Raw genomic sequence first — 21,626 nt, 5'->3', positions numbered from 1 at the left:
TCACAGATACTTCCAAACAGTTGCAGGTGCAGATGATACCAGTGCAGGTGACGCAACCGAGCTAAAGTGTGAGCTCGATGAAGATCTTGATCGTTATTTTGTGTCTTTTCTAGTTGATCAGTAGAGGAGCCCAGTTGGGACGATCGGGGATCTAGCATTTGGGGTTGTCTTCTTTTATTTTTGTTCTATAGTCAGACCTTGATTGTACTTTGGATTATGTATGTTTAACTTGTTATTTGTGTGAAGTGGCGATTGTAAGCCAACTCTTTATCCCTTTCTTATTCATTACATGGGATTGTGTGAAGATTACCCCTCTTGCGACAAAATCACCATGCGGTTATGCCTCTAAGTCGTGTCTCGAGACGTGGGAGATATAGCTGCATATACAAAATCACCTTGTTATAAGTTGGTACCAGAGCCATCCCCGACTTAGGAGCCCCCTACTTTATTGAATCACTGACGTTGTTGAGTGTAGAACAAAATGTTTTGAGTCTTACGATTGTATATATCGGAGAGTAGGATTCATTTTACTCGTCTGTCCCTTCGCCGCTCTAGTGAGGCCTTGATACGTCTCCAACGTATCTATAATTTTTTATTGCTCCATGCTATATTATCTACTGTTTTGGACATTATTGGGCTTTATTATCCACTTTGATATTATTTTTGGGACTAACCTATTAACCGGAGGCCCAGCCCAGAATTGTTGTTTTTTGCCTATTTTAGGGTTTCGAAGAGAAGGAATATCAAATGGAGTCCAAACGGAATGAAACCTTCGGGAACATGATTTTTGGAACGAACAAGAAAGAGGAGACTTGGACCCTACGTCAAGAAATAAAGGAGGAAGCCACGAGGTAGGGGGGCACGCCTACCCCCCCCCCCCAGGCGCGCCCTCCACCCTCGTGGGCCCCCTGTTGCTCCATCGACGTACTCCTTCCTCCTATATATACCTACGTACCCCCAAACGATCAGATCTGGAGCCAAAACCCTAATTCCAACGCCGCAACTTCCTCTATCGAGGAGATCCAATGTTGGGGCCTGTTCCGGAGCTCCGCCGGAGGGGGCATCCATCACGGAGGGCTTCTACATCAACACCATAGCCTCTCCGATGAAGTGTGAGTAGTTTACCTCAGAACTTCAGGTCCATAGTTATTAGCTAGATGGCTTCTTCTCTCTTTTTGGATCTCAATACAATGTTCTCCCCCTCTCTTGTGGAGATTTATTCGATGTAATCTTCTTTTTGCGGTGTGTTTGTTGAGACCGATGAATTATGGGTTTATGATCAAGATTATCTATGAACAATATTTGAAACTTCTCTGAATTCTTTTATGTATGATTGGTTATCTTTGCAAGTCTCTTTGAATTATCAATTTAGTTTGGCATACTAGATTGATCTTTCTTGCAATGGGAGAAGTGCTTAGCTTTGGGTTCAATCTTGCGGTGTCCTTTCCCAGTGACAGTAGGGGCAGCAAGGCACGTATTGTATTGTTGCCATCGAGGATAACAAGATGGGGTTTTATATCATATTGCATGAATTTATCCCTCTACATCATGTCATCTTGATTAAGGCATTACTCTGTTTTCATGAACTTAATACTCTAGATCTATGCTGGATAGCGGTCGATGAGTGGAGTAATAGTAGTAGATGTAGGCAGGAGTCGGTCTACTTGTCTCGGACGTGATGCCTATATACATGACCATACCTAGATATTCTCATAACTATGCTCAACAGTAATTCGTTCACCCATCGTAAAATACTTATGCTCTTGAGAGAAGCCACTAGTGAAACCTATGGCCCTCGGGTCTATCTTCATCATATTAATCTTCCAATACTTAGTTATTTCCTTTTCTTTTATTTTACTTTGCATCCCTATCACAAAAATACCAAAAATATTATTATATCATATCTATCAGATCTCACTCTCGTAAGTGACCGTGAAGGGATTGACAACCCCTTATCGCGTTGGTTGCGAGGAGCTATTTGTTTTGTGCAGGTATGAGGGACTCACGCGTAGCCTCCTACTGGATTGATACCTTGGTTGTCAAAAACTGAGGGAAATACTTACGCTACTTTGCTGCATCATCCTTTCCTCTTCAAGGAAATCCAACGCAATGCTCAAGAGGTAGCAAGAAGAATTTCTGGCGCCGTTGCCAGGGAGTCTACGCAAAAGTCAACATACCAAGTACCCATCACAACCCTTATCTCCCGCATTACATTATTTGCCATTTGCCTCTCGTTTTCCTCTCCCCCACTTCACCCTTGCCATTTTATTCGCCCTCTCTCTCTCTATCCTCCCTCTCTTTTCTGTTCGCCTCTTTACTGTTTTCTTGTCGCCATGGCGAGTCCTCTTTCTTCTCCGTTGTCTCCCGAGAATGAAATTCTAAATTTTAAGCAAAGGGAGGGAGGAAATCTAAAAGACGCTTGGTATAGAATTTGCGATGCTCAAAATAGATCTACTAGACAGCAATCTACTTCCGTTCTTCTTCGCAATTTTTATGTAGGCTCTACTCCTTGGCACAGATATATCCTTGATACCATTACCAGAGGGAACTTCTTGGGTAGCCATACTTTTGATTCTTATAATGCTAGGATAGATTTGTTTGGCTCACCACCTCTTTTGGTTAAGGGAACTATGTTAACTTTGGAGCATGTAATGCAAAGACTTGAAATTATTGAGAATAAGGTTGCTACAGTAGAGTTAATTGAAAATTTAGATAAAAATATCCACAACCAAATGACCCAATATGGATCTAAAGTAGGAGTAACTTTGAAAAAAATTAAAGAGAAGGAACCTATAGTTAATGAAAGAATAAATCGTGATTCCACTTGAATCGATAAACTTGAGGGTATTATTACCAACTTGGGAACCGCTTTTTCTGCCGTAAAGAATACTCCAAGTCCTCCCACTAAAATTGCCAATCTTATGTATGTTCCTAAGGATTGTAGATGCCTTATTGAAGAATTACCTACCAAAGACGGCAATGCCTAGATCTATCCTTGCTTTTTATGCCTAGCTAGGGGCGTTAAACGATAGCGCTTGTTGGGAGGCAACCCAATTTTATTTTTATTCCTTGCTTTTTGCTCCTGTTTAGTAATAAATAATTAATATAGCCTCTGTTTTGTTTGTGTTTTTTGTGTTTAATTAGTGTTTGTGCCAAGTAGAACCGTTGGGAAGACTTGGGGAAAGTCTTGATATCTTGCTGTAAAAAGAAGAAACTTTAGCGCTCATGAGAGCTTCTGCCATTTTTATTTGGAGAGTGATATTTAGTTAATTCTTTTTGAAGATTATTAATAGATAAATTCCTCACGTCCAGGTATTTATTTTAGAATTTGTGGGGTTCCAGATCTTGAGCTAGCTACAGATTACTACAGACAGTTCTGTTTTTGACAGATTCTGTTTTCCGTGTGTTGTTTGCTTATTTTGATGAATCTATGGCTAGTAAAATAGTTTATAAACCATAGATAAGTTAGAATACAGTAGGTTTAACACCAATATAAATAAAGAATGAGTTCATTATAGTACCTTGAAGTGGTCTTTTGTTTTCTTTCGCTAACGGAGCTCATGATATTTTCTACTTTAAGTTTTGTGTTGTGAAGTTTTCAAGTTTTGGGTAAAGATTTGATGGATTATGGAACAAGGAGTGGCAAGAGCCTAAGCTTGGGGACACCCATGGAACCCCCAGGTAATCTAAGGACACCTAAAAGCCAAAGCTTGGGGATGCCCCGGAAGGCATCCCCTCTTTCGTCTACTTCTATCGGTAACTTTACTTGGAGCTATGTTTTTATTCACCACATGATATGTGTTTTTCTTGGAGCATCTTGTATGATTTGAGTCTTTTCTTTTTAGTTTACCACAATAATTCTTACTGTACACACCTTTTGAGAGAGCCATACAAGGTTTGGAATTTGTTAGAATACTCTATGTGCTTCACTTATATATTTTGAGTTATATAGTTTTGCTCTAGTACTTCACTTATATCTTTTAGAGCATGGTGGTGGATTTGTTTTATAGAAACTATTGATCTCTCATGCTTCACTTAGATTATTTTGAGAGTCTTAAATAGCATGGTAATTTGCTTAAATAATCCTAATATGCTAGGTATTCAAGATTAGTAATTTTTTTTCTTATGAGTGTTTTGAATACTAAGAGAAGTTTGATGCTTGATGATTGTTTTGAGATATGGAGGTAATAATATCAAAGTCGTGCTAGTTGAGTAGTTGTGAATTTGAGAAATGCTTTTGTTGAAGTTTGCAAGTCCTGTATCATGCATGTATGGTAAATGTTATGTAACAAATTTGAAACTTGAGGTGTTCTTTGATTGTCCTCCTTATGAGTGGCAGTCGGGGTCAAGCGATGGTCTTTTCCTACCAATCTATCCCCCTAGGAGCATGCGCGTAGTGTTTGGTTTTTGATGACTTGTAGATTTTTGCAATAAGTATGTGAGTTCTTTATGACTAATGTTGAGTCCATGGATTATACACACTCTCACCCTTCCATCATTGCTAGCCTCTTCGGTACCATGCATTACCCTTTCTCACATTGAGAGTTGGTGCAAACTTCGTCGGTGCATGCAAACCCCGTGATATGATACGCTCTTTCACACATAAACCTCCTTATATCTTCCTCAAAACAGCCACCATACCTACCTATTATGGCATTTCCATAGACATTCCGAGATATATTGCCATGCAACTTTCCACCATTCCGTCTATCATGACACATTCATCATTGTCATATTGCTTAGCATGATCATGTAGTTGACATAGTATTTGTGGCAAAGCCACCGTTCACAATTATTTCATACATGTCAATCTTGGTTCATTGCATTCCAGTACACCGCCGGAGGCATTCATATAGAGTCATCTTTTGTTCTAGCATCGAGTTGTAATTATTGAGTTCTAAATTTATAGAAGGGTGATGATCATCATTTTCTAGAGCATTGTCCCAAGTGATGAATCAAAAAAAAATAAAGGCCATAAAAAAGAGAAGGCCCAAAAAAAGGGGGACAATGCTACTATCCTTTGCCACACTCGTGCTTCAAAGTAGCACCATAATCTTCATGATAGAGAGTCTTTTGTTTTAGTCACTTTCATATACTAGTGGGAATCTTTCATTATAGATCTTGGCTTGTATATTCCAACAATGGGCCTCCTCAAGTGCCCTAGGTCTTCGTGAGCAAGCAAGTTGGATGCACACCCACTTAGTTTCTTTTGTTGAGCTTTCATACATTTATAGCTCTAGTGCATCCGTTGCATGGCAATCCCTACTCCTTGCATTAACATCAATCGATGGGCATCTCCATAGCCCATTGATTAGCCTCGTTGATGTGAGACTTTCTCCTTTTTGTCTTCTCCACATAACCCCCATCATATTCTATTCCACCCATAGTGCTATGTCCATGGCTCGCGCTCATATATTGCGTGAAAGTTTATAGGTTTGAGATTACTAAAGTATGAAACAATTGCTTGGCTTGTCATCGGGGTTGTGCATGATGAGAGCATTCTTGTGTGACGAAAATGGAGCATGACTAAACTATATGATTTTGTAGGGATGAACTTTCTTTGGCCATGTTATTTTGAGAAGACATAATTGCTTAGTTAGTATGCTTCAAGTATTATTATTTTTATGTCAATATGAACTTTTATCTTGAATCTTTCGAATCTGAATATTCATACCACAATTAAGAAGAATTACATTCAAATTATGCCAAGTAGCACTCCGCATCAAAAATTATATTTTTTATCATTTACCTACTCGAGGATGAGAATGAATTAAGCTTGGGGATGCTTGATAAGTCTCCAACGTATCTATAATTTTTGATTGCTCCATGCTATATTATCTACTGTTTTGGACATTATTGGGCTTTATTATCCACTTTTATATTATTTTTGGGACTAACCTATTAACCGGAGGGCCAGCCCAGAATTGCTTCTTTTTTGCCTATTTTAGGGTTTCGAATAAAAGGAATATCAAACGGAGTCCACACAGAATGAAACCTTCGGGACCGTGATTTTTGGAACGAACAAGATCCAGGAGACTTTGACCCTACGTCAAGAACTAAAGGAAGAAGCCACGAGGTAGGGGGCTGCGCCTACCCCCCCCCCAGGCGCGCCCTCCACCCTCATGGGCCCCCTGTTGCTCCACCGACGTACTCCTTCCTCCTATATTTATACCTATGTGCCCACCAACGATCAGATACAGAGCCAAAACCCTAATTCCACCACCGCAACTTTCTGTATCCATGACATCCCATCTTAGGGCCTGTTCCGGAGCTCCGCCGGAGGGGGCCTCCATCACGGAGGGCTTCTACATCAACACCATAGCCTCTCCGATGAAGTGTGAGTAGTTTACCTCAGACCTTCGGGACCATAGTTATTAGCTAGATGGCTTCTTCTCTCTTTTTGGATCTCAATACAATGTTCTCACCCTCTCTTGTGGAGATCTATTCGATGTAATCTTCTTTTGCGGTGTGTTTGTTGAGACCGATGAATTGTCGGTTTATGATCAAGATTATCTATGAACAATATATGAATCTTCTCTGAATTCTTTTATGTATGATTTGTTATCTTTGCAAGTCTCTTTGAATTATCATTTTGGTTTGCCCTACTAGATTGATATTTCTTGCAATGGGAGAAGTGCTTAGTTTGGGTTCAATCTTGCGGTGTCCTTTCCCAGTGACAGTAGGGGCAGCAAGGCATGTATTGTATTGTTGCCATCGAGGATAACAAGATGGGGTTTTTATCATATTGCATGAATTTATCCCTCTACATCATGTCATCTTGCTTAAGGCGTTACTATGTTTTCATGAACTTAATACTCTAGATGCATGCTGGAGAGCAGATGATGAGTGGAGTTATAGTAGTAGATGCAGGCAGGAGTCGGTCTACTTGTCTCGGACGTGATTGTGACGCCCCGAGACCGATGCGCCAAGTGTCTCCTAGTTGTTCGTCGTCGTTGCCATGTGATTTGCTCACGTTTTGCATCTTGTCATGTCATCATGTGCATTGCATCATCATGTTTTCAAAACTTGCATCTGTCCCGGTCTCCCAGTTCCTTTCGTTGTCCTTTCTGAGCCCAGACACACTTGCACGCGCCCGCGGCACGTCCGAAATATTATTTAATAAGTGGCCGGAAAATGTTCTCAGAATGGGATGAAAGTTGACGCGCGGTGTTGTTTTGTTGTCAGTAGGCCGCATGCCAAGTTTCATCGCGTTCGGAGTCCGTTTGACGCCCCAACGGATAACTATAGCGGCAGTATAGCCGGTCTTTTCGTCGGACGTTTTCGGTCTCCGGAAACCGTGTCGGGCTGCATCTCTCCCCTCTTCTCTCAGACCAACCCTCTCTCCACAGTCCACCTAGGTCCATGCCTACCCCTCTTCGTGCCCGGAGACGTCCGATGCATTAGCACGGTCCGAAAACCCCTCTTTGCTCAGAGCACAAACCCCCTCGCGTGCGTGTCCGAAACATCCCCGGACCTGACCCGGGCAGTCGTCACCGTTGGATTCAGATCATCCCCAAACATCTGCAAAACATCACCGTTGGAGGGACGAGATAGCCCCTAACCAAATCCGCAGGCATATATATAAACTAGTCCAACCCTAATCTTTAGGTGGTTTGTCCCATCAGTCTCGTCCCCGCCGCGAGACATCCACCCACTCGCCTCCCACCTTGGGATCCTCCCAGATCCGATCGAACTAACCACCTGCAACCATCTCCCTCCTTGTTTCATCCTCGACCCCATCCTCTCACCACCACCAACGTCTCCACAGCCTACCAATGACTTGCTCCTTCGTCTGGCCGTAGCCAGCTGCCTTCCGCAGAACCAGCATCTCGCAGGAGCCTGCAGATGAGCGCCTCCCTTATTGGCTATGTTCTTCGCTTGCTCCCTTCCTCTAATCTCTCTCCCTCGTTATTTTTAACAGGAGCTCCCGCCGTTGCTCCATGGATGGCCTCGACCTCCATCGTCCCGCTTCAAGCCCCGGCCTTCTCCTCCTCCGCTCGGCCTCATCTCCTTGGCCCCACCGCCGACCAGACCCGCGGCTGTCCTGTGTCGCCTTGTGTTCTTTGTCCGTACCTCACCGTCGGAATCCTACTGCTAGCTCCGCCTGACGCCATGGCCGACGATCTCCTCAAGTCCGGTCTGCCCCGCCGCCTCCGCCCGCGGTTCCGGTGAGTCCTAGTCGTATCATGCCGCCTCCGCTCCTCCCTGTCGTCGCCTGGCGCTGCCAAGTACTCCTGCCTCGCCTACAAGCCCCATGGCGCTGCGTCCTCTGCTTCCACCGAGAGAGAGGACGACCACGTTGACCTTTCCCCGATCGAACCCAGCTGGCCGGCCCAGCGCGCCCTGCCGGCCACTTCCTCTCCTCAGATCTGGGCCAAGCCCGCTGGGTGAGCAGCCCCAGTGCCTGCTCCTGTTGGGCCTTTGCAGAGTTTCAGCCCGACTCATGTTTTTTCCCATGGAGTGATTTATCTTTTTATCGAGGAGTTTACCGATTTGCAGAAAACCCCTCCTTCTTCATGCATATAATAACTTAATAACCACGCATCATATGTAAAAACTTCCAATATGAAAAATGCTTAGAATTGCATCTAGATTCATAATATCAAACTTTCATGCATGTTTGAACTGTTTAAAATGTTGTTTATCTAATTTTGCTTAAATGCCATGCTAAAATGATTTAATTCATAACTAAATAACCGTAGCTCGGATTAAAATAATCTTTATTTGTAAATGGGGTAGAAAAATGCCTAGTTTAACATGGTGGCTTTACTTTGCATGTTTAACAACTCTAATATATGGTTTAGCGTAGAACAGGACCAATCCTAAGATATGCACATGAGGAGTTCCGGATTTGTTGTTTGTTGTTCCAGCCTCATTTAAACTTGCCTAGACAGGTAGTTTTCTTTTGCTTCACCTCTTGCCATGCTAACCAACATTTAATATTGTTGGGTACCTAAATGAGAGAGAACTAAACAAGTCACGTGGTGTTTCGTCAATATGCAATGTAGTTGCATATTGAGCTCCACTTAATTTGTAAGATTGTTTGTGCATATTGCCATGACGTGCATCATTAAAACGGACATGGATCATACTTGGTTGTGCATCATGACATGTTTATGTGATGGTTGTTTACTATGTTGTTTGCTTCTTTCCGGTGTTGCTTCTTCGGGTTAGTTCCGATAACGTTGCGTTTGTGAGGATCCGTTCGACTACATCTGTTTGTCTTCTTCATGGAATCGTTCTTCTTCCTTGCGAGATCACAGGCAAGATGACCATACCCTCGAAATCACTTCTATCTTTGCTTGCTAGTTGCTCGCTCTATTGCTATGTCACGATACCTACCACTTGCTATATCATGCCTCCCATATTGCCATTTCAAGCCTCTAACCCACCTTGTCCTAGCAAACCGTTGTTTGGCTATGTTACCGCTTTGCTCAGCCCCTCTTATAGCGTTGTTATTTGCAGGTGAAGATGAAGTTTGTTCTATGTTGGAACATGGATATGTTGGGATATCACAATATCTCTTATATTAATTAATGCATCTATATACTTGGTAAAGGGTGGAAGGCTCAGCCTTATGCCTGCTGTTTCATTCCACTCTTGCCGCCCTAGTTTCCGTCAAACCGGTGTTATGTTCCTTGATTTTGTGTTCCTTACACGGTTGGGTGTTATGGGGACCCCTTGACAGTTCACTTTGAATATAACTCCTCCAGCAAGGCCCAACCTTGGTTTTACCATTTGCCTCACCACCACCTACCATTCACTCGGGTCGCCCAACCCGAGGGTCACCTTTATTTTAGCCCCCCCGGGCCAGTGCTTGTCTAAGTGTTAGTCCGAGTAGAGCTTCCTGCGGGGCCACTTCGGGAAAACTTGAGGTTTGGTTTTACTCGTAGCTAGTCTCATCCGGTGTTGCCCTGAGAACGAGATACATGCGACTCCTATCGGGATTGTCGGCACATCAGGTGGTCTTTCTGGTCTTGTTTCACCATTGTCGAAATGTCTTGTAACCGGGATTTCGAGTCTGATCGGGTCGTCTTGGGAGAAGGAATATCCTTCGTTGACCGTGAGAGCTTGTGATGGGCTAAGTTGGGACACCCCTGCAGGGTTTTGAACTTTCAAAAGTCGTGCCCGCGGTTATGGGCAAATGGGAATTTGTTAATGTCCGGTTGTAGAGAACATGACAATTACTTAATTAAAATACACCAACCGCGTGTGTAGCCGTGATAGTCTCTTTTCGGCGGAGTTCGGGAAGTGAACACGGTGTTGGAGTTATGCTTGAACGTAAGTAGTTTCATGATCACTTCTAGTTCACGACCGTGCTTTGCTTCTCTTCTCGCTCTCATTTGCGTAAGTTAGCAACTACATATGCTAGTGCTTGCTGCAGCTCCACCTCAGTACCCCTTTCCTTCCCCTAAGCTTAAATAGTCTTGATCGCGGGTGTGAGATTGCTGAGTCCCCGTGACTCACAGATTACTTCCAAAACCAGTTGTAGGTGCCGTTGATACCGGTGCAGATGATGCAGCTGAGCTCAAGTGGGAGCTTGATGAAGATCGTGTTCGTTGGGTTGTTTTCTTTCCTTTTGATCAGAAGTGGAGCCAAGTTGGGGCGATCGTGGACCTAGCAATAGGGGTGGTCTTTCTTTATTTTGGTTCCATAGTCGGACCTTGATTGTATTCTAGATGATGTAATGCTACATTCATGTATTGTGTGAAGTGGCGATTGTAAGCCAACTCTTTACCCCTATCTTGTTCAGTACATGGGATGTGTGAAGATTACCCCTCTTGCGACATGCCTACCATGCGGCTATGCCTCTAAGTCGTGCCCCGACACGTGGGAGATATAGCCGCATTGTTGGTGTTCCCAGTTGGTAATCAGAGCCTTCCCCGACTTAGGAGCCCCCTTCTTGATCGAATCGCTGGCGTTGTTGAGTCTAGAAAAAATGTTTTGAGTCTTATAGGATTATATATACCAGAGAGTAGGAATTTTTTACTCCTCAGTCCCTTCGTCCCTCTGGTGAGGCCTCCTTACGTAGAGTTTTGACTCTTCTCTTCTCAAATTTCACTAAAAAAAAATTTAGGATCACGCGGGTCTCTTGGAATCGTTCTGATGGTTTTGTGACGAGAACATTGTTCTTGGTGCCTCCTGACATTTAGGGGTTGTGGCAGTGTCCCGGGGAGTTGAGCTCCGAGGTGTTGTCGTCACAATTTTATCGTTGCAATTCTGGCATACCTGAGTTCGCCGACATCGAAAATCTCCTTTATGGAGTTGTTGGTGAGATAACCTCGATGCCACCCAGTACTGGGGCGGGAGTTCGGGAGTATTGCCATAACTCATATAACGGATGCTTTTCGAAGGTTGAGGTAAATGATTTCCGAAGGTTTCTTTGTTATGTGTTGAAGGATGGATACAGCTGGATGTAGGATTTGCTAGTTTTGGGTGAGATATTATGCTTCCCCTGTATCCCCAACACCTGATTGCATAACCAGAAAGTTCTGGGAGTTTATAAGTGGGAATTCAAGTAGCTCCTAGGACATCTTTCCGACAGATGTATGATATGAAATTGGGGTTCGACGTCTAGTGGTCCGCCTATCCACGGTTGGTTTTACAGTGGTGTCGTTGTGTCTTAAAGAGTCCTTGGCTATGCTGACTCGGGGATGCTTCGTATGTCATGTGCACTGCCTTGTCCATGATGGTGCTGTACGATCGAGCCCGTGTGGGCCCCACCATGAAAACTTCGGAGAAAATCTCTATCATATGTTTGTTCCGGCTTATTCTGCAAGCCAATCCTTTGTTTTGTTTTGGGTCGTGGTATTCGAGTTGCTTCAATGTCAAGTGTTTATTCCATGCCTTTTCCTAAGTGGTGTTCTCATATTCCTATGTGAATACTAATCCCTCTCGATCATTGAGTTTGTCATTTCAATTTTTTTCAACCGGTGTGCTCCTCTTCAGGTGGATCGAATCTTGTCAACATTCGCAAGATCAACTCTAAGTATTCTCAACGGTGTTTGTTTCGTCCGTCCCCAAATTGTTTTTGTTTTCCAACCGTCCCACCCTTTTTCTTCAAGGGCTCAGGTTTCTTAATCAAATATCCATTTTATTCATGTGAAGTCTCTTCATTCTTTTCTGTCAGTGTTCTTACCTAGTGGTTCTCATGAAGATGCTCCAAAAGTTCATCATTCTTAGTTCTCTTTTCTTCTCCGATGGATTCAATCCAAGATTTCAGTGTCGATCATATATTTTTCCTCGTTTCAAATGCTTTCTCTTGTCGGTGCACTTCTTAATCATCCACCTCTTGCTATTCATGTAATCTGGAGTGCTGAAGATATCTCAGAAGGTTAGTGCTTCTATTCTTAATCAATCCAAGCTACTTTTCGAGGTTTTTTCTCATTCAAGCCATTTTATTCAACCGGCGCAATCTCCCTTTCAAGTAATCGTTCAACGATGTATCTTTTGAGTGGGCCCTAACCCACAGGTTTTTTTCCAGGATCTTACCTGACTCTTTTATTTTTCCGGAGTTACTCTCAAATTCTTTTCCAAGTTTGACGTAAGAATGAGTTATCATCAGTCAAATGCATTCTCCAAGATCTTTCACATTCTTTTCATCATTGGTTCAACCTTTCTAATTTTCATTCCAGAGTACCTCAACAATTCATGGTGGTGTTTCTCGTCGTCATTCTCAGATTTTGAACACCGGAGAAGAGTTTCTCTTAAATCTTGCTCCATTCTCTTCAAGATTCATGGTTATAGCTTGATGCCATCCTCTCATAATTGTTTTCGATTATGAGAATTCTTTTCACCCATCTAGAGCATTTTTGGAGTCTTTTCAGTTTGATTCTCCGAAGGCCATCAGTTCGGAAGATTTATTCATTCTCAGCTTTCAGCTCTCGTTCTCGAAATCTTACCGGTGATTCATCCCTTTACTTCAATCGCTTTTCAATTCTTACAATGGTTCGTTCAAGATTTCCCTTCCTTCATTATCATATCATTTCATTCGCTCTTTCCAATCCTACCGGTGGTTCATTGAAGATTTTCCAAAGTTTGCTCTATATCTCTCTTCAATCTTTTCAAGAACAATAAGTAGTATGTCAAATCCGTTGCTCATCATCAATTTAAATTAGTGAAGGATGCGCATAACACAATTCTTATTCTTCTTTCACCCAAGTGAGTAATACCTTCCTTTGGAGTTTGTCCAGGATGAGGAGATTCTCAGTTTCAAGTTGTTCATCTTTTTTTTCTCGGAGTTCCAAATTTTCTCGGTTATATCATCACGAAGCTCCATCTAATCAATGCAAGGATTCATCTTATTCCATTCAAGATTCCTTTCATTGTGACCACCGGAGTTATTCGAGAGTTTCTTCATGGAGGTTCATCAAGGATTTAATTCCTTCTCGAAGTGTTCTGCAAGATTTTGTTGGAGGAGCTCAAGCATTCTTCATCTTGCCATCCGAAGTGCATTTGTTCTCACTTATCTTTTGAGGTGGTAATATATCATTCGTCATTCACAAAGAATGGGATATTTTAAACCCATGTTTTTCAATTTGGTCATGAGATCCTTGCAACCCATCAATCTCTTATGTGGAGTTATCTTGAGTTATATTTCACCTCAAGCTTTCCCTAAGGATTGTCGCTAATTATGGTGCACATAAATGACCAAAGTTCTTCATTTACCCTCCCAGTAAAATAAGATTCTCATCTCCTTGTCGATGTCAATTCAATCTTTTCCCGTGAGTGGCAGGTTGTCACCTCAAAATTTTGAGATGTCTTCCATTAGCCCACATCAAGCTTATGCTTTCGTTGTTGATAATCCAACAACTCTGTTCAACCTTTTCTTCGTAAGCATGATCTTTCAATTTTATTGACGAGACTTGTCATTCTTCTTCTCCGTTCTTTTCCATCCAACTATCTAGTTTTTTTCATTCATTTGTTCCTGAGGCTTGGTGATGTTTCTCTCTTCGTCCTATCATCTTGTTTTGCCAATATCATGCTCTTTCCTTGGTCTATCTTTTCAACCGGAGTGTCGTTTCCAACATTCAAGTTCTCTCATCTTATCAAGTTTTGCCTCCCTTCTCAACCGGAGTGCCATCTGAAATCTTTCTTACCCCTTGTACCATTCTTTCAATAGTTCTGGAGGCAGTATGTTGTTCATCTCATCAAGTATCCTCTCATCTTGGCAAGTTCTTATTCAAGTCCTTTTCTTTTCATTCAGAGTGCTGTCCAAATTATATCGTTTTTAATCCTTCTCTATCTTGTTTTAAAAGGAGTGGTTTCAATTTATATCTTGTCCTTCAACCTCATGGTTTTTCGCAATGTTCTTTATTCCTCTTTTCTAATAGAGTGTTTTCGACTTTGTTCACCTTCGTTGTATTCTTTTCTCGATTTTGTTCAACCTCGCAAGGTTCTTTGGTTTCAGTCATTCGTCAAAGAAGCAACTTTGTTTTACCTCTTCTCTTTCTCTTCCATTTCTCTCCGGTGCCATCCTAGATCTCGGGACGAGATCCTCTCGTAGTGGTCGAGTGTTGTGATGCCCCGAGACCGATGCGCCAGGTGTCTCCCAGTTGTTCGCCGTCGTTGCCATGTCATTTGCTCACGTGTTGCATCTTGTCATGTCATCATGTGCATTGCATCATCATGTTTTCAAAACTTTCATCTATCCCGGTCTCCCAGTTCCTTCCGTTGTTCGTTCTGAGCCCAGACACACTTGCACGCGCCCGCGGCACGTCCAAAATTTTATTTTATAAGTGACCTGAAAATGTTCTCGGAATGGGATGAAAGTTGACGCGCTGTGTTGTTTTGTTGTTAGTAGGCCGCATGCCAAGTTTCATTGCGTTCGGAGTCCGTTTGACGCCCCAATGGATAACTATAGCGGCAGTATAGCCGGTCTTTTCGTCGGACGTTTTCGGTCTCCGGAAACCGTGTCGGGCTGCATCTCTCCCCTCTTCTCTCAGACCAACCCTCTCTCCACAGTCCACCTAGGCCCATGCCTACCACTCTTCGTGCCTGGAACCGTCCGATGCGTTCGCACGGTCCGAAAACCCCTCTTTGCTCAGAGCACAAACCCCCTCGCGTGCGTGTCCGAAACTTCCCCGGACCCGACCCGGGCAGTCGTCACCGTTGGATTCGGATCATCCCCAAACATCTACAAAACATCACCGTTTTCTTATTTGGACTCCCTAGCCTATTTTTCCTGGTTGTCCGATTTTGATCGGCGGGACGAGATAGCCACTAACCTAATCCGCAGGCGTATATATAAACTAGTCCAACCCTAATCTTTAGGAGGTTTGTCCCATCAGTCTCGTCCCCGCCGCCAGACATCCACCCACTCGCCTCCCACCTTGGGATCCTCCCAGATCCGATCGAACCAACCACCTGCAACCATCTCCCTCCTTGATTTCATCCTCGACCCCATCCTCTCACCACCACCAACGTCTCCACCGCCGCCTAATGACCTCCTCCTTCCTCTAGCCGTAGCCAGCTGCCTTCCGCAAAACCAGCATCTCGCAGGAGCCTGTAGATGAGCGCCTCCCTTATTGGCTCTGTTCTTCACTTGCTCCTCCTTCCTCTAATCTCTCCCTCATTATTTTACACAGGAGCTCCCGCCGCCGCGCCATGGATGGCCTCGACCTCCATCGTCCGGCTTCAAGCCCCGGCCTTCTCCTCCTCCGCTCGGCCTCATCTCCTTGGCCCCACCGCCGACCAGACCCGAGGCTGTCCTGCGCCGCCTTGTCTTCTTCGTCCGTACCTCGCGGTCGGAATCCTGCTGCTAGCTCCGCCTGATGCCATGGCCGACGACCTCCTCAAGTCCGGTCCGCCCCGCTGCCTCCGCTCGCGGTTCTGGCGAGTCCCAGTCGTATCGCGCCTCCACCGCTCCTCCCTCTCGTCGCCTGGCTCCGCCAAGTACCCCTGCCTCACCTGCAAGCCCCATGGCTTTGCATCCTTTACTTCCATCGAGAGAGAGGACGACCACGTTGACCTTTCCCCGATCGAACCCAGCAGGCCGGCCCAGCGCGCCCTGCCAGCTACTCCCTCTCCTCAGATCTGGGCCAAGCCTACTGGGTGAGCAGCCCCAACACTTGCTCCTGTTGGGCCTCTGCACAGTTTCGGCCCGACTCATGTTTTTTCCCACGGAGTGATTTATCTTTTTATCCAGGAGTTTACTGATTTGCAGAAAACCCCTCCTTCTTCATGCATATAATAACTTAATAACCATGCATCATATGTAAAAACTTCAAATATTAAAAATGCTTAGAATTGCATCGAGATTCATAATATCAAACTTTCATGCATGTTTGAACTGTTTAAAATGTTTTTTATCTAATTTTTCTTAAATGTTATGCTAAAATGATTTAATTCATAACTAAATAACCGTAGCTCGGATTTAAATAATCTTTATATGTAAATGGGGTAGAAAAATGCCTAGTTTAACATGGTGACTTTACTTTGCATGTATAAAAACTCTAAAATATGGTTTTGCGTAGAACAGGACCAATCCTAATATATGCACATGAGGAGTTTACGGATTTGTTGTTTGTTGTTCCGGCCTCATTTAAACTTGCATAGGTAGTTAGTTTTCTTTTGCTTCACCTCTTGCCATGATAACCAACATTTAATATTATTGGGTACCTAAACGAGAGAGAACTAAACAAGTCACGTGGTGTTTCGTCAATATGCAACGGAGTTGCATATTGAGCTCCACTTAATTTGTAAGATTGTTTGTGCATCTTGCCATGCCATGCCTCATTAAACCGGACATGCATCATACTTGGTTGTGCATCATGACATGTTTATGTGATGGTTGTTTACTATGTTGTTTTCTTCTTTCCCGTGTTTCTTCTTCGGGTTAGTTCCGACAACGTCGCGTTTGTGAGGATCCTTTCGACTACGTCTGTTTGTCTTCTTCATGGACTCGTTCTTCTTCCTTGCAGGATCTCACGCAAGATGACCATACCCTCGAAATCACTTCTATCTTTGCTTGCTAGTTGCTTGCTCTATTGCTATGCCGTGATACCTACCCTTGCTATATCATGCCTCCCATATTGCCAGGTCAAGCCTCTAACCCACCTTGTCCTAGCAAACCGTTGTTTGGCTATGTTACCGCTTTGCTCAGCCCCTCCTATAGCGTTGTTAGTTGCAGGTGAAGATGAAGTTTGTTCTATGTTGGAAGATGGATATGTTGGGATATCACAATATCTCTTATATTAATTAATGCATCTTTATACTTGGTAATGGGTGGAAGGCTCGGCCTTATGCCTGGTGTTTTGTTCCACTCTTGCCGCCCTAGTTTCCTTTATACCGGTGTTATGTTCCTTGATTTTGTGTTCCTTACACGGTTGGGTGTTCTGGGGACCCCTTGATAGTTCGCTTTGAATATAACTCCTCCAGCAAGGCCCAACCTTGGTTTTACCATTTGCCTCACCACCACCTACCCTTCCCTCGAGTCGGCCAACCCGAGGGTCATCTTTATTTTAGCCCCCCGGGGCCAGTGTTTATCTAAGTGTTGGTCCGAACCGAGCTGCCTGCGGGGCCTCCTTGGGGAAACCTGAGGATTGGTTTTACTCGTAGCTAGTCTCATCCGGTGTTGCCCTGAGAACGAGATACGTGCGACTCCTATCTGGATTGTCGGCGCATCGGGTAGTCTTGCTGGTCTTGTTTTACCATTGTCGAAATGTCTTGTAACCGGGATTCCGAGTCTGATCGGGTCGTCCTGGGAGAAGGAATATCCTTCGTTGACCATGAGAGCTTGTGATGGGCTAAGTTGGGACACCGCTGCAGGGTTTTAAACTTTTGAAAGTCGTGCCTACGGTTATGGGAAGATGGGAATTTGTTAATGTCCGGTTGTAGAGAACTTGACACTTAACTTAATTAAAATACACCAACCGCGTGTGTAGCCGTGATGGTCTCTTTCCGCTGGAGTTCGGGAAGTGAACACGGTGTTGGAGTTATGCTTGAACGTAAGTAGTTTGAGGATCACTTCTAGTTCACGACCGTGCTTTGCTTCTCTTCTCGCTCTCATTTGCGTATGTTAGCCACTAGATATTCTAGTGGTTGCTGCAGCTCCACCTCATTGCCACTTTCCTACCCCTAAGCTTAAATAGTCTTGATCTCGCGGGTGTGAGATTGCTGAGTCCCCCTGACTCACAGATTACTTCCAAAACCAGTTGTAGGTGCCGTTGATACCGGTGCAGATGATGCAGCTGAGATCAAGTGGGAGCTCGATGAACATCGTGTTCGTTGGGTTGTTTTGTTTCCTATCGATCAGTAGTGGAGCCCCGTTGGGGCGATCGGGGACCTAGCAATAGGGGTGGTCTTTCTTTATTTTGGTTTTGTAGTCGGTCCTTGATTGTATTCTGGATGATGTAATGCTATATTCATGTATTGTGTGAAGTGGCGATTGTAAGCCAACTCTTTACCCCTTTCTTGTTCAGTACATGGGATGTGTAAAGATTACGCCTCTTGCAACATACCTACCATTCGGCTATGCCTCTAAGTCATGCCCTCACACGTGGGAGATATAGCCGCATTGTGGATGTTACAGTGATGCCTATATACATGATCATACCTAGATATTCTCATAACTATGCTCAATTCTGTCAATTGCTCAATAGTAATTCGTTCACCCACCGTAAAATACTTATGCTCTTGAGAGAAGCCACTAGTGAAACCTATGGCCCCCGGGTCTATCTTCATCATATTAATCTTCCAATACTTAGTTATTTCCTTTGCTTTTTACATTGCTTTTATTTTACTTTGCATCCTTATCACAAAAATACCAAAAATATTATTCTATCATATCTATCAGATCTCACTCTCGTAAGTGACCGTGTAGGGATTGACAACCCCTTACCGCATTCGTTGCGAGGAGTTATTTGTTTTGTGCAGGTACGAGGGACTCGCGCGTAGCATCCTACTGGACTGATACCTTGGTTCTCAAAAACTGAGGGAAATACTTATGCTACTTTGCTGCATCATCCTTTCCTCTTCAAGGAAATCAAACACAGTGCTCACGAGGTAGGAAGCCTCTTGACATAGAAGTTTTGACTTTTCTCTCCTCGAGTTTCACGAATTTTTTTTTAGGATCACGCGGGTATCTTGGAATCGTTCCAATATGTTCTTGTGATGAGAACATTGTTCTTGGTGCCTCCTGACAATTAGGTGTTGTGGCAGTGTCCCGGGGAGTTGAGCTCCGAGGTGTTGTCGTCACAATTTTATCGTTGCAGTTCAGGAATACCTGAGTTCACCGACATCGAAAATATCTTTTATTTAGTTGTTGGTGAGATAACCTTGACGCCACCCAGTACTGCGGCGGGAGTTCGGGAGTATTGACATAACTTGTATAATAGATGCTTGTCGAAGTTGAGGTACATGATTTTCGAAGGTTTCTTGGTTATGTGTTGAAGGATGGATAAAGCTGGATGTAGGGATTGTTAGTTTGGGTGAGATATTATGCTTCCCCTATATCCCCAACACCTGATTGCATAACTAGAAAGTTTCAGGAGTTTATTGGTGGGAATTCAAGTAGCTCCTAGAATATCTTTCCGACAGATGCATGATATGGGATTGGGCAAATCTCTATCATATGTATTCGTTCTGGCTTATTCTGCAAGCCAAATCCTTGTTTCGTTTTTGTCAAGCCAAATCGAGTTGCTTCAATGTCAAGTGTTTATTCCATACCTTTCCTAAATGGTGTTCTCATATTTTTATGTGGATTCTAATCCTTCATGATCATCGAGATTGTCATGTCAATTCTTCCCAACCGGTGTGATTCTCTTCAACACGATCCTACCATTTTTCCCGTTTGCAAGATCCAATCTCAGTTTTCTCAATAGTGTTTGTTTCGTCCGTCCCAAGTTGTCTTTGTTTTCCTGCCCTGCCACCCTTTTTCTTCCAGGACTCTGATTTCTTAATCAAGTATCCTTTTTATTGATGGGAAGTCTCTCCATTCTTTTCGTCAATGTTCTTATCCGGTGATTCTCAGGAAGATACTAATGGAGCTTCAAATCTATTTTTCTTTGTTCTTTTCTTCTCCGGTGGATTAAATTCAAGATATCGGTGTTAATCTTAACACTTTCCTCATTACACAATGCTTTCTCATACTAGTGCACCTCTTAATCGCTCATATCTCGCTATTCATATCCGAAGTGCCAAAGATAGATCAGAAGATTCAATTTTCCTTTCTCGATTCGTCCAAGCTCTTTCGAGGATGTTATCTCATTCTAGCCATTTAATTCAACCGGTGAAATCTCTCTTTTCAATTTTCAACGGTGTATCTTTTGAGTGGGCCCATAACACATATGTCTTTTTCCAGGATCTTACCTGACTCTTCTAATTTTTCCTAGAGCGATTCCCAAATTCTTTTCAAACGTTGACGTAAGAATCAATTATCATCAGTCAACTGTCTTTCTCCAAGATCTTTCAAATTCTTTTCATTGTTGGTTCAACCTTTATAATTTTCATTCCGGAGTGCCTCAACAATTCATGGTGGTGTTTCTCATCGTCATTCTCAACATTTGAAGACCGAAGATGAGTTACTTTTAAATCCTTATTTGTTCTTCCAAATATGTGTGGTTCTAACTTGTTGCCATCCTCTCATAATTGTTTTCGATTGAGAAAATTCTTTTCACCCATCCGGAGCAATTAAGGGGTCTTTTCAGTTTGATTCTCTAGAGCCCATGATCTCAAAATTATTCATTCCAGCTTTCAGCTCTCGTTCTCCAAATCTTACCAGGGCATCATTCAAGTATTCTCTAATCAACCTGTGATCTATTCGTTCTCACGTATCTAAATTCTCTCAAGTATCTTCGTTCATTTTCTAATTCTTCCCAGTATTTCGCTATCTTTTCTTTGTTCGTTTTATTTCTTACGGCAGTTTGTTCAAGATTCCTCTTCATACATCATCATATCAATTCATTCGTTCTTTCCAATCCTATCGGTGGATCGTTGAAGTATTTTCTCAAGTTTGCGCTATGTCTTTCTTAATCCTTTCATCGAGAATGAGTAGTATGCCAAATACTTTGGTCATCAATTTAATTGATGAGGGATAAGCATAATGTAATTCTTATTCTTGTTTCATCGAGTAAATTCAATTCCTTATTCCGGAGGTTCATCAAAACTTTTGGTTTCAAGTCGTGCATCCTTTTTTCCGGAGTTTCAAGTTCTCTCAGTTAACTCGCGCGAAGCTCCATATAAATCATTGCAAGGCTTCACCTTTTGTTTTCAACTTCTCTTTCTTTGTATCATCCTTTTATTACCAGAGTTCTTTCAGCTTTCCTTTCGTTTGATCATTCTTTTATTACCGGATTTCTTCATGGAGGCTTGACATGGTGGTTCGCCAAGGAATTCCTTTCATTCTTCAATTGTTCATCAAGATTTCTCTCAAAGTTAAGATCCGCCAAGCTATACTCTAAAATAAATATCATGCTCAAGACATGTTTTGTTGGAGGAGCTCAAGCATTCTTCATCGTGCATTCTGAAGTGCAATTCTTCTTCATTGTCTTTTGAGGTGGTCTTATATCATTATTGACAATTTCTTCATGTTTCATGATTCACAAGTTGTCCGGAATAAGATATTTAAACCCATCATTTTATTCCTTGGAGTTATATTGGGTTATACTTCACCTACAGCCTTCCCT

This window comes from Triticum urartu, chromosome 2, assembly GCF_003073215.2.
Source record: "Triticum urartu cultivar G1812 chromosome 2, Tu2.1, whole genome shotgun sequence".
Classification (NCBI taxonomy): Eukaryota; Viridiplantae; Streptophyta; class Magnoliopsida; order Poales; family Poaceae; genus Triticum; species Triticum urartu.
This window is presented reverse-complemented; position numbering follows the sequence as displayed.